Below are 12,571 nucleotides of genomic sequence, written 5' to 3' on the forward strand. Positions count from 1 at the left end.
TCCTATTGGGGACTTATGACCCCGTTTGGAAACTCTTGTATGAATGAGGTGTTCATCAAATAAAAGAGAACTAATTGAGGCTATAATTGCTTCCTGGCTATCAATCATGTAACATAATGGCATAATGTAACAATCATGTAACAATGAAGGAAGAACTTAAAATTCTTGTCAACTCAATGAAACATCGATGCGAAGCTGTAATAAAAAATAAAGGCTACATTACTAAGTACTAATAACTCACTGCAGTCATCGGCATCTTATGTATCCCAATAACTATTGCTGCTCAACTTTCTTGTACTGAAAATATTTAAGTTTTGCTTTTTGTATTAAAATCAGCATTAAATGTTCTTTAAAATGATATGTAAGAGGATATATGATATATTCGTGATTCATCTGAGCATTTATTGACTCAAATGACATAAAATATAATTATTTATTTCATTTAGACCTTTTTGTTAGCAGATGTATATATTAAAAAAGATTCAAAATTTAGCTGTGTGGCCACGTTTAGAGTGAATATCTTCTATACAGTATATTAAACCATATTTGCCTTAAATGAAACTGTTTTATTAAATTAATATTATAGGTATTATAAAATATCATTGAAAACTCTTTCTTACAATTACTCATTAAAAAAAAATCACATTTTTATTTATTTCATACACACACGTGCAGAAAATTACACTTATATATATTTTATATATTTAATATGTTTGCAATAATAGTGAAATAATTTTTTAATTTGAGCTTTTAGCAATGTGATGGTAACACACTCATAAAGGCTAATTTTTCCCATTGACAGGTAACGTGCTCATGCAGCTTAAATTTTATCTTTATATTGTGGGAAATAAAATGTTGGAAAATATGAATAAATTAAATTATTTAAAAATATTCATTGAAAATGTAAATTTAATGTATAGATTAAAGCATTAGTATCATTGAAAAAAATTATTTTTTGAACTTTAATATGATGAAAAATTAATTTTGTACTTTTTTGGAAGTTATAGCAGAAAAACGCCAAAATTTCGCTTCATTTTTAATGAATGAAATTTCTTATTAAAAATTCAAAAACATCGCTCCGAAGTTGCACTTTCTCGACCTCCAAGGTATACATATGCCGAATTTGGTAGCTGTTGATCAAATGGTCTGACCTATATAGCGCCAACACACACACACACACACACACACACACACACACACACACACACACACACACACACACACACACACACACACACACACACACACACACACACACACACACACACACTTCAGTCCAAGAAATTTCACGACCACATTAAACAAAAGCATCTAAATGATAAAAGTTAATTCAGATGCAGTCTGGGGCCTTTCTAATGAAGGGGTTCTTAGTCAATGAGTGAATTTTCTTTGCGAACACAATCAAAATTCGATTCATCTTATGTCATCATAACAAAGAATAATTCTCTATTAAAGGCTTTCTTCAAGCATTTTCTTTCCCAAAATAGCAATTCAATCAAAGATTCAGTGTGTATTGAAATGGGTGTGCGTATAGTTCAGTGGAGGTAATCGATAATAATAAAGAATGGAAGAGAACTATCGATTTCCTTCTTTTTGATTTCCTTCCAATGCATTGAAAGAAGCTAGGAAGTCCTAAATATAATTTTGCATTGAAATAGGATGGGATGGCCTTCTGGATGCAGACAATGTAATTGATTCGGAATAGGATTTGATCACTTTTCATGCATCTCCATTCTTGGGAAATCGAGATCCTTTTTATTGAACGAAACTGCTTTAGGATTAGAGAAAAATTCATAAATATATTAATAACGATCGTAGATATAATAACAAAATCGCTTTAAAGGTTTTATTATTATATTGATTTATTATTTTTTCTGCTAATGTTATAGACATTTTTTTTTAAACAGGAATTGTTTTAAAAAAAGATATTCCTTAAGCTTATAAGATAAAATCAATTTGATTTGCTTATTAATTTATCTAATAAGTAATTTATTAACTAATCAAGATACTTTAGATTGATTTGAGATAAGAAAAACATCCAAGTTTGTTCGAAACATTTGGCTAAAATGTATGGCAACTATCTTCTCAGAGTTAGATGTTGGTACTTTGTTCTCCCAAATGAACAATGATAATAATAATGTATAGATCATTAATGTTGCTGTTTAAAGCATATTTTTCTGTGACATCAAAAGAGCGGCACATCTTTCGAGGAGATTCACGAATCGACAAATATATTAGGATCCTAAGAAAAAAGGGAATGCTGCTCAGGCAAACTTGAGTTATCGATCGAAATATGCGATATTTGGAAGAAATAACATCTGAAGAATAAGAATTTGTAGTAGCACATCTGAGATAACGCAGTTCCAGCGTTTCTTTTACTCGTTTTGCAACATGAGATGGAGCGTTGGCGTGCTAGAAAATCACTCATATTCTTTTTGTTTCAATGTGAAAGGTTTCCTGGTTACTGTTACTAACAATGGAAAATAATTGTAATAGAATATGAGTTTTGCGTTTGTGGAATGACGTTGGAAACAAGAACATATAGAGGAATGCAAAGTGCATATAAATAGACTGCTATTTATGCACACGTAAGAATATTAAATATTTATTTTCATAATGATCGAAATATTTTGTAGATCATTTCTTACAACCTAAACACCTTATAAATATGTGGCTCAATTACTTCAGCTGCTGCTCGTAGCGTTTTTTGTTGAGGGCTTCGTTGCGTTGAAACCGCTCATTGATGCCATTAATATGGTGATAGTTCGCTTGGACTGATGGCTCTTCGATTTTGTATGTGTATAAGCGTTCTTCTTTTCATAATCTGTTCTAATACAACTCAAAAAAAGTTTTCTCTATGACTTTCAAGTAGCAATTCACCTGACATTTTACTCCTTTCAACATGTACGACATCCAATGTTCATGATTGAGAAAATTCCAGTGATTTTTAAATAGCTGTGAATTGCTGATTGATATCAGCATTAAAATATTCTCGAGTTCGAGTCGCTTCATTCGGATCTTTATTGTGTAAAGTTTCCATTTCCTCATCTTTCTTATTGTCGGTATCAAAATCATCTTTTTCGCACAAAGTGGTGGTACAAATTTTAAGGGTTTGGTACATTGCTCTGCAATAATTATTCATTGTACTGCGCAAATATAGGAAATAAGAGATAGAGAAATTATTATAATTACAGCAATGTTGACAATTGTAATGTTTAAAATAACTTTTCAAAATTGCATCCATGCATGCTTGATAGTGTTTTTGAAACAACTTGTTTACACTTTCAAAGAAACTAGGCACACGTGCAGCAGTTCTGGATATTCGAACGACAGGATTCTGATCTGAGTCAGATGGAAGCGCATAATTAAAATTTCACAGTCACAGTTAACACTATCACTTGAAAATGATTGAAAAGTGATTCACACTCCCAGTATTGATTCGATAAACTAAAGGGGGTATTTTTAACAGCTTAAACAACTGAAGAAAAATAATGCGTTTTATTTTTTTTCTCATGATCAGTATTGTAAATCTTCGAATGTTACCTTACAGCTTGATCATGCATCATTCGTTTTTTTAAACACTTCATATGTCGTTGCTAATGGATGATACATAGTTTATCTAAATGTGCGAAACTCATCATGAGATTTAATTGTACTTTAAAATTGAAAATTACTTTTTTTATGATAAAGTAGCAATTGGATTTTCAATCGAATTGCTTACAAAGATTGAAATAAAGCATTTCAAAATAAAATCTTCAATCCAGATTTTTTATATGACAAAATACCAACGATTGTAGTTGGATCCATAAATCAATTCTATTTTAATGTTACTCTGCAGGATATATGGATGTTAATAATGTATTGTTTTTATTAAAATGAATCAGTTTGATTCAGGCATTAAAATGAGTCTTTATTAAGAATCTAAATATGTTTCTATTTAGTTTAAATTTATATTTTATTGTGAGGAAACTTTTATGAACATATACTCTTGCTTCGAAATTCCCTTTTTTCACGCCATAATCAATGCACTTAGAACAGATATTCTAACATCTTACAGCAACACTCTAAAAATATTTCGTTGCATATTTGAAGGGATAAATACTGTAAGCAGTTAATTAAAAAATATATATATATATATAATGGTCTCTTATTTCCTGATCTAATTTCCACTTTTTATTTAAGGCATCAGCTAATATATATATATATATATATATATATATATATATATATATATATATATATATATATATATATATATATATATATATATATATATATATATATATATATATATATATATATATATAATATCTAAATTCATTACTTGATTTAAAACTAAATCTGTTTATTAAAAATATAAAATCTTGAATGTACGAAATTGATCTTATAATTGCTAATCTCCGTCACATAATTTTAATTACTGAAAAAAAAGCCTCATATCTTATTCTGAAATTTTGCAATTATTTCTCGTATTTAAGTTCATTACCGTTTGGACTCTGCTACCGTTTCAATATGTATAGTTTTGCAATGGGCAGTGTAAAAAAGATGTAGCCTGCAAACAAAAATAAAGCTAGAGGAAATATCTCCTCTACACTTTCTCGCACACTCTCTAATAAAGGTGTTATTCTCCTCTTCACCTCAGCATAAACTCACGAATGTTTGGCGCTGACGGTGTTTGGCAATCTAAACAATCTTAAATCTAATCAATCTTTTAAGCTTCAATATGTATAGTTTTGCAATGGGCAGTGTAAAAAAGATGTAGCCTGCAAACAAAAATAAAGCTAGAGGAAATATCTCCTCTACACTTTCTCGCACACTCTCTAATAAAGGTGTTATTCTCCTCTTCACCTCAGCATAAACTCACGAATGTTTGGCGCTGACGGTGTTTGGCAATCTAAACAATCTTAAATCTAATCAATCTTTTAAGCTTCAATATGTATAGTTTTGCAATGGGCAGTGTAAAAAAGATGTAGCCTGCAAACAAAAATAAAGCTAGAGGAAATATCTCCTCTACACTTTCTCGCACACTCTCTAATAAAGGTGTTATTCTCCTCTTCACCTCAGCATAAACTCACGAATGTTTGGCGCTGACGGTGTTTGGCAATCTAAACACCGTCAGCGCTAAGGAGTTTTATTTTTCGAGTCCCGTACACGAGAGTTGTAGAGAGTATTTCGCAGTATAGCGCAAGAAACCAGTACTTTTGTATTATTAACTGCAAGTTATCTGTTGAAGTGAGCCATTTAGTATGGGATATTTAGCAATGATGCCTTTCGGTTAATAAACCAATACCAGAAAAATAATACGCTTTTAGACGATTGCAATACTTTCTCCTTGTATATTTCATACACGCAGAAAAACGGAAAAGCAGCCATTAGATGAAAACGAAGTCATTTTCAAATAAATTATAACAAAAACTACTTGAATTTCGAAATATCATAGCATAATCATGTTTTAAGCTTCATTCATCTGGCCTCGTGGCGACAGTAGTAACCTGTTTTACACCAAGCAATTATTTTTATAAAAACAGGCAGTGTTTTGAAATATCTTCATGTAAAAATAAGTAATCATCTGAAGAAATCTGAACTTTTTGCTTTGTTATATACGCAAATATTCATACAAATTTCATTTGTTACATGCAAAATATTCGCACTGATTATTGATCTTATTTTTATATGGTTACACACATTTATATAAATGAACAGTGTTGTTATAACGTATTTAAAAACTAATTTTGAAAACAAAGAATTTCCGAGATAGAAAATGAGTGTCACTAAAAATATAATTGGTCAAATCATAAAGTATTGCAAAAATGCTTTCTATAATATGCTTATTGAAAAAAAATGTTTACATTTCAATTAACTTTAGCTATTAAAAATCTAACTAAAGTTTTGAAAGAAAAGAAAAGCCTCTTCTTTAGTGAGGATTTGAAATGTGAGAATCACCTCTTCATTACATTTGGAATCGCTGGCAGAAAACTAGGGGATTTTTCCTGTCGCACAATTAACAAAAAATATGCCACTGCTTGCCTACCTGATATAATTTAACAGAACGTATTCTATCCTAAAAACAAAATTATGTTAAAAATATGAAATTATAAGAAAATATTACCTTCAGGAAACAACTTACGTTACCAATGTAATTAATCTACCTGATTCGATTCTAAAATGGTAAGATATAGATAATACGAGCTACATATATATAAGATACATTATGCATCTTAAATATACGTTACATTAGATATGTACATTACATAGGTGCGTTAAAATAAGTTACATTACATTAATAAGTTATAGAACATAATTATCTAAGCAAGTTATGCGTACTGAAGATATCATAATGTAAAATTGTAAAGCGAAGAATATAACATGTAAAATTCCTCCTCCAGGAATCCTTCTTTCAGTGACCGTTATACTATTTAAAACATTTAAATCCAAACTCATGCAGATGTTAAACTGCTTTATAAAGCCTTAGTTTCAGAGAAATGACTTTAAATTTCTTCCTTTATTGTTACAACTTTGATTCAGTCAACCTTATTGATGCAGAACTCTTACTTAAAGTTGCATGCTTGATGTGTGAATGAAGATTGAACTCATTTTAAATTATATGAAAAAGGAACGTTTTATAAACATTCCAGTAGTGACGAAACATCTCAAGAAAATCGTCTTCTTCGAGTGGAAAATTAATGTTTAAATTGTTCGTGTCCGAACTTATTAGTGATATCTTTCCACTATTCCAGTCTTTTGACAAAGAAGGAACTGAGTTTAAAAGTTGAAGCCATTTCCTTTCATCGACGTTCAATGAATCTCATTTGGTACGCAAACATTGAAGTTAAGTGATATGTTATGACAAAATTTTACCTTTTAAATACGCGAACGTCGAATTTATTGCTTCGAGGCAGTTTTCTAACAATGTTTCAAATCCGCATATTACAAAATTGTTTCAATGCTCTCTGAAAATTAAAGATTATTATTTACCTAAAGGAAAATAAAAATAAAAGGTTATCTTTAATCTGCTTCTTCAAACACTGAAAATAAAATAAAAATTTCGTAGTCATAGCTACTATAAAAATGACAAACAGTTTTAAGATCGGCCCTTTGGATATATATGGATTGTTTTAGGATTTTAATAAGACTGTTATTTAATAAATTATTATTAATTAATGATATTATTTAATTAAAAATGGTATTTTAGAACAAATGTTTAACATTTTCGTTCTCTGCTATAGAAAATTTTGAAAGCAGAATTAGCAAAATAAAGTTTTAATTATGTAGCATTGAATATTAAACAATATCTTTTATTGGATTAAATTGCCTTTAATACAATTGACAAAATTTATTTCAGAAAAAAAACCATGTGTGTAAATTTATAAAAGAAGTAACTACAAGGTATCTTCAAAAAATTATTATTTCATCCATTTTATTTCATTTAACCCCTGACAGAAATAACGTAAAATCAAATCTTATACACAAATAACGTAAATATATAAAAGAAATAATGACATTTTGATTCCTAATAGGCTATATTTTACTGAATTCATTGAAAATTTTTTTTTCTTATTTTATTAATTATAAAAATCTTGGTTTTTATTTGGTATTTACATATAGTTATTTTTATAATCTCTTCATTCCATCTCGATTCCATATTGTAAACCATCAAAAGCTTGGTTTCAGGAACTGGAATTCGTGTAGCATTTCTCCAAAGATTTTATCATGTGGAATATTTTTTGGGCCACATGAAATATGATAAAGTAAAGAACACAGTTTTTCAGTATGGGGTCATCTGATACATTCCTATTTCTTGATTCTGATTACACAACTCCGAGGTTCCTCTTTGTCGCCGAACGCCGAGTATTTAAAGGAACCTAAACAAAAAAATATATGCGTCTTTACTGATGAAGCTCAATTTGTATCATCACGTTTCATCCTATAGCACTGGAAATGGCTTTTCAAGAAGCTTCATGGACCGTGTCATCTGATTGTTATGGACAAATAACTATTTTCGGCTGGTGTTGTTCCAATGGCACGACTTTATCATCCATTCGATAGACTCTGAGACATATGAAAGAAACTTTTTACTTATCTCTGTAAGGCATTATTCTGACAAACTCTTTATAGTGGCAAATGATGATGCTGAGACGGTCTTCGATATAGTTAAGTAAAAAAATATTCCAATACGCCTTTTGTCCCACATATCTAAAAGCATAATCTGAAATTGCCTGTATAGAGATATTTCAGTAAATTCTTAAAGGCATATCATTTGACACCTTTAATGCTACTTTGCATAAAAAAAAACTTCTTATACCACCGACGCACAGTATATTTAGTATATAGATTTCAATTTTATTTTTCTGGTTGGGTGAGAACAATTTGAACAAAATATACTCTCTAATAAAGGTGAAACTGCGTTTTAGATGCCCTTATTACCATTAGATTGAAAACAAGGTTTCACAAAGGACTACAATTGTGATCATGAACTCACATACCAAATCTGATGAATTTAAATCATTGCGTTTTTTTTTGTTGAGTTATCGTGTTTGCATGTTTCTTTGATTTGGCTCAAAATTTGATATTCGAATACAATATATGTGCTAAAACTCTCTTTTCGATTTTTGTTAAATCGTTTCTAACGTTGCCCTGATGTTCATTTACATTAGAACACCCAGGTTGTCAGACTTCTTCTGAATAGAGTTTGATCAGGATTTGACAGAAACCGACAAATGGGGTTGAAAAATTTGGCGAAAAGTCCATTACAAAATTTCATCTGTCTAGCTTAGCGTGTTTTTGAATTATCTGTGTGGCAAACAAATCAAAGACAGAGGGAAGGACGGATGGGAAGACACATTAATTAACAGATAGATTGACATTTTCCAAACATGATTTTTTTTTCTAACTGAGGGGAGTCTAAAACGATGAGATTTGTCAAAATCACGAGTTCAGATTTTTGGACGATTACAATAATTTTTTATAATTCGTTTATGAGAACGTAAAAAGGAGCGATCCTTAAATGTATTGAGAGATGCATTTTGGTATTAACAAATGACACATTTTCTTCTTTTGCTTCGTCATTCTCCCGGAATTTTTATATTTTTCTACATTTTTAAATTATTTCTGAAGTTCGAAGGGAAAATGTCCCTCCATTTCAGAATCAATTTCTCACTTAAGTCATTTTAAAAATGTAAATGGTTTGGAGATATTTGAACCAGTTTCAAAAAATAGAGAGAATAAAATGAAGAAATTAGAATAATGCTTATGGTTCACAAGGTTTTGATGTTACTAGCTATTTTCCGAGCTATTTTATTCATTTAGGTAATAAAAATGAATTAAAAAAGGAAAAATAACCGAGTAAAGAAAAGCATATGCATTCAAATGGCCAAAAGTAAAAACGTAATGGCATATTTTAATTATAATATAACTGAAAAACGTTGCAGAAATGCAGTCATTTTTGAAAGACATAGCCGAATTATGTTTAATTATTAAGAAAAACAGCTTTTCCATATCAGTATATTTATGTCATTTTTTATGAAAAGATGACACTTTTTTAACGCCAGGAAAATTATTTGTTTTCTACTTTGTAGACTGCCATTTGAGCACTTATTTTGTAAGAATCATTTTTTTATATTTTATAGTAAAAAAATATCCTAAAATAATTCTTTGGAATTATATTAAAATAGAATAAAAATTACTGAACAGAAAATGAAATAAATCACAAACTTTAATAAAATAAATTTCTGTTTATAAATTTTTTTTATTTGTTGCATCTCTATTAAAACAATAGCCTTCACGCTTGAAGTCAGCCCGAGTCAATAATGCTTTTTTTAATACTTTATAAAGATGATTGTTTTATAGAAATGTCGGGTCATGGAGATCGTTTTAGATGGAAGAATGCATCTAAAAAGAAATTATGCAATTATAAATTCGATCATCTTTTTACTATTTCTTATTTTGATGTCTATAAACTAAAAAAATTAATAAGCTGAATTTAAATGATTAAATATATGAATCTGGTATACTATTTTTAGTGCTTTACACATTTATATCAGACAGGAGCGTCGTGAAAAAAAGCATTCTGTGAAAACCAGCGCCACATTTTATTTGAAAATTCAATGGTAGAATTGATTTTTTTCATAAATGGCATAAAAAAATATTAAACTTATTTTTAATGCGAAACAAAGAAACATATTTTAATGGTATCCTCGATCCTTGTTTAGAACAAACATTTTATTTAAAACTTCAGTATTTTCCTATTTGTTGCATAATTTCTTATTTTTTAAAGATGATATTTTTTAGTAATAAACACTACAATAACAAAGAGCAAAGAAATTTTTACGATACTGCATAAAAATATTTAATTCAGTATGTTGGCATATTAATTAATATAATTAAATGATTTTATCAAAGAAAAATAAACGTGTTTAAGATTTAGATTTTTTTTTTTTGCTGAAATTATAACCTTCTATTTTTTTTTTGTGGAAATCTATTTTTCAACTAGGGAAAAAATATATTTTATGTTTATTATCAATTCATTCTTATTTCATAACATTAGAAAAAAGTAAAAATTAAAAATCTTTATGCATTATGTATTTTGAGAAAATCATTAGCAATCATTGATATAGTTTTTTAAGAAAGAGAAGAAAATAATTCAACGAATACTTTGACGTGATTTCAGAAAAAAAGAAATTTAATAAATTTAATAATGACTGACATTGTATTGCAAGTATCAAAATTATTAATATGCAATTATTATAATCTTTTTGCAAAATATGTAATGAACATTCATTAAATCTTTAAACAAATATCATAAATCAGAGCCTCTTAAATCTCTTTCCGTAATAAATGGAAGAATCCTAAACCTTCATTTAAACAAATGAATATTCTTCTCTTGGTCTCTGTCTTGAGCATTATCTATGATAAGTCCTCATTATCCCCCCGCCTTCTAATTAACATTTCCGGGGAATATAATTACGTCTAGAGCAGATGGAGCATTTTATAAGTCGGTGAATTAATTGGGTTCTCCTAAGGAAAATAACCGAGTTGTTTGAAGGAGCCCAATAATGATTCGCGCAGAATTGGTTTGCCACGAAGAAATTGAATTACAATTGAAGTTAATCTGAAACTCTCCAATGTATGCATCCTTTGAAAAAATAGACGATACATTTTTATATAATGTGTGTCTGATAATATTTCCCTATCAAATGCGTGTGTTCTTAATAATGTCCAATAGTTCCAAGTTGGTCAAAGGCCAGGGTAATATCAAGTATCGACTAACGTTATAGAAATCCCAATACTATTTATTTCGTGAAAGTTGAATTCGGCACCACATCATTTTGAACCGCGGTCAGATGACAAGGACGACACCTGAGCAAGCACCCTCCTCTCCACACCACACCAGTGGGAGGACGTTTGGAACGGCTGGATTTAACGTGCGCTTGACCCGCTTACACGACGGTTCTTGGTGAAATAGGATTACGAACCTGAATCCCTCCGCTTTTGAAATTGAGATCTTACCACCAGGCCACTGCGGTCCTGTGATTGAAATAAGACATGACGCGCTGAGGAGAGTGGAATAACTAACAACTGACTAAGCTAAGAATTAAACTGAAATCAAAAACAAGTGGTTTTTTTTTTTTTTTTTATCAAAGTTAGAAGCGGTTCGAAAGACTTTTGGCTTGAGAGAGATTGCAATTTTTCTGAAGCAGCTCACTTTCAATGCTTGCAAAGTATGACACCGACTCATTGTGGCAGAGCTTGATATGTAGGCTATTTCCTACATTTTATTGCACAGCATGTTTTTCGAGAAATCACGTTATGAAAAAACAGAAGTTGCAAATAATAGCACTTTTCGTGTTTTAAATGCTAATATGAAAAATGTGCCACATAGCGAAAATTGTCTTTTATCACTCAGTATGTAAAACATTGCACAAGATAGGAATTTCTAAAAGAAAAGATCTAAGAAATATTTCAATTAGAGCTACGGAAAATAAGAAATTAAAAATAAAAGCCTCTTTCAGAAGATTCGAAAAAAAAAAAATTCTAAATAAACGTTAATGGATTTTTTTTTTAAATTTTGAAACACATTCTTATAGATGTATTATTAATGTATATATTATACTATTTACGAATCTAAATTTTTAGAGCAGTAGTATTTTGATCTTGATTCTACTATAAATCTAAAAATAAACTTACATCACGTTTTCTCATCTTTTGTCGAAAATACATTTATTTTAGAGGTAGAAACATTTTCAATTATAAAGCTGTGTTGAAAGTCTGATATTACTTTCAAAAGCACTTTAAATCTTTTTTTATACTGTAGTTTCTATTTCTTTTTCGTTTTCTTTCTTTCTTTTTTTTTTTTGCACAGAAAGAATTAGATCCAGAACAGAATCCATTAAATACAACGCAATTACGGAGATTTAAAAGCAGCTTAAGAAAAAAACATATTTAAATTTCTTTCTTATTTTGTTAATTTTTTCTTATTTTGTTTACTTTTGTGAGTAAACAGACGTTTGTAACATTTTAGTAATCATGTTATGCTTTTAACACTCATTTAATCTTTTTCTTTTAGTAACCGAAA

This window comes from Argiope bruennichi, chromosome 4 (genome assembly GCF_947563725.1).
Source record: "Argiope bruennichi chromosome 4, qqArgBrue1.1, whole genome shotgun sequence".
In the NCBI taxonomy this organism is placed as follows: domain Eukaryota; kingdom Metazoa; phylum Arthropoda; class Arachnida; order Araneae; family Araneidae; genus Argiope; species Argiope bruennichi.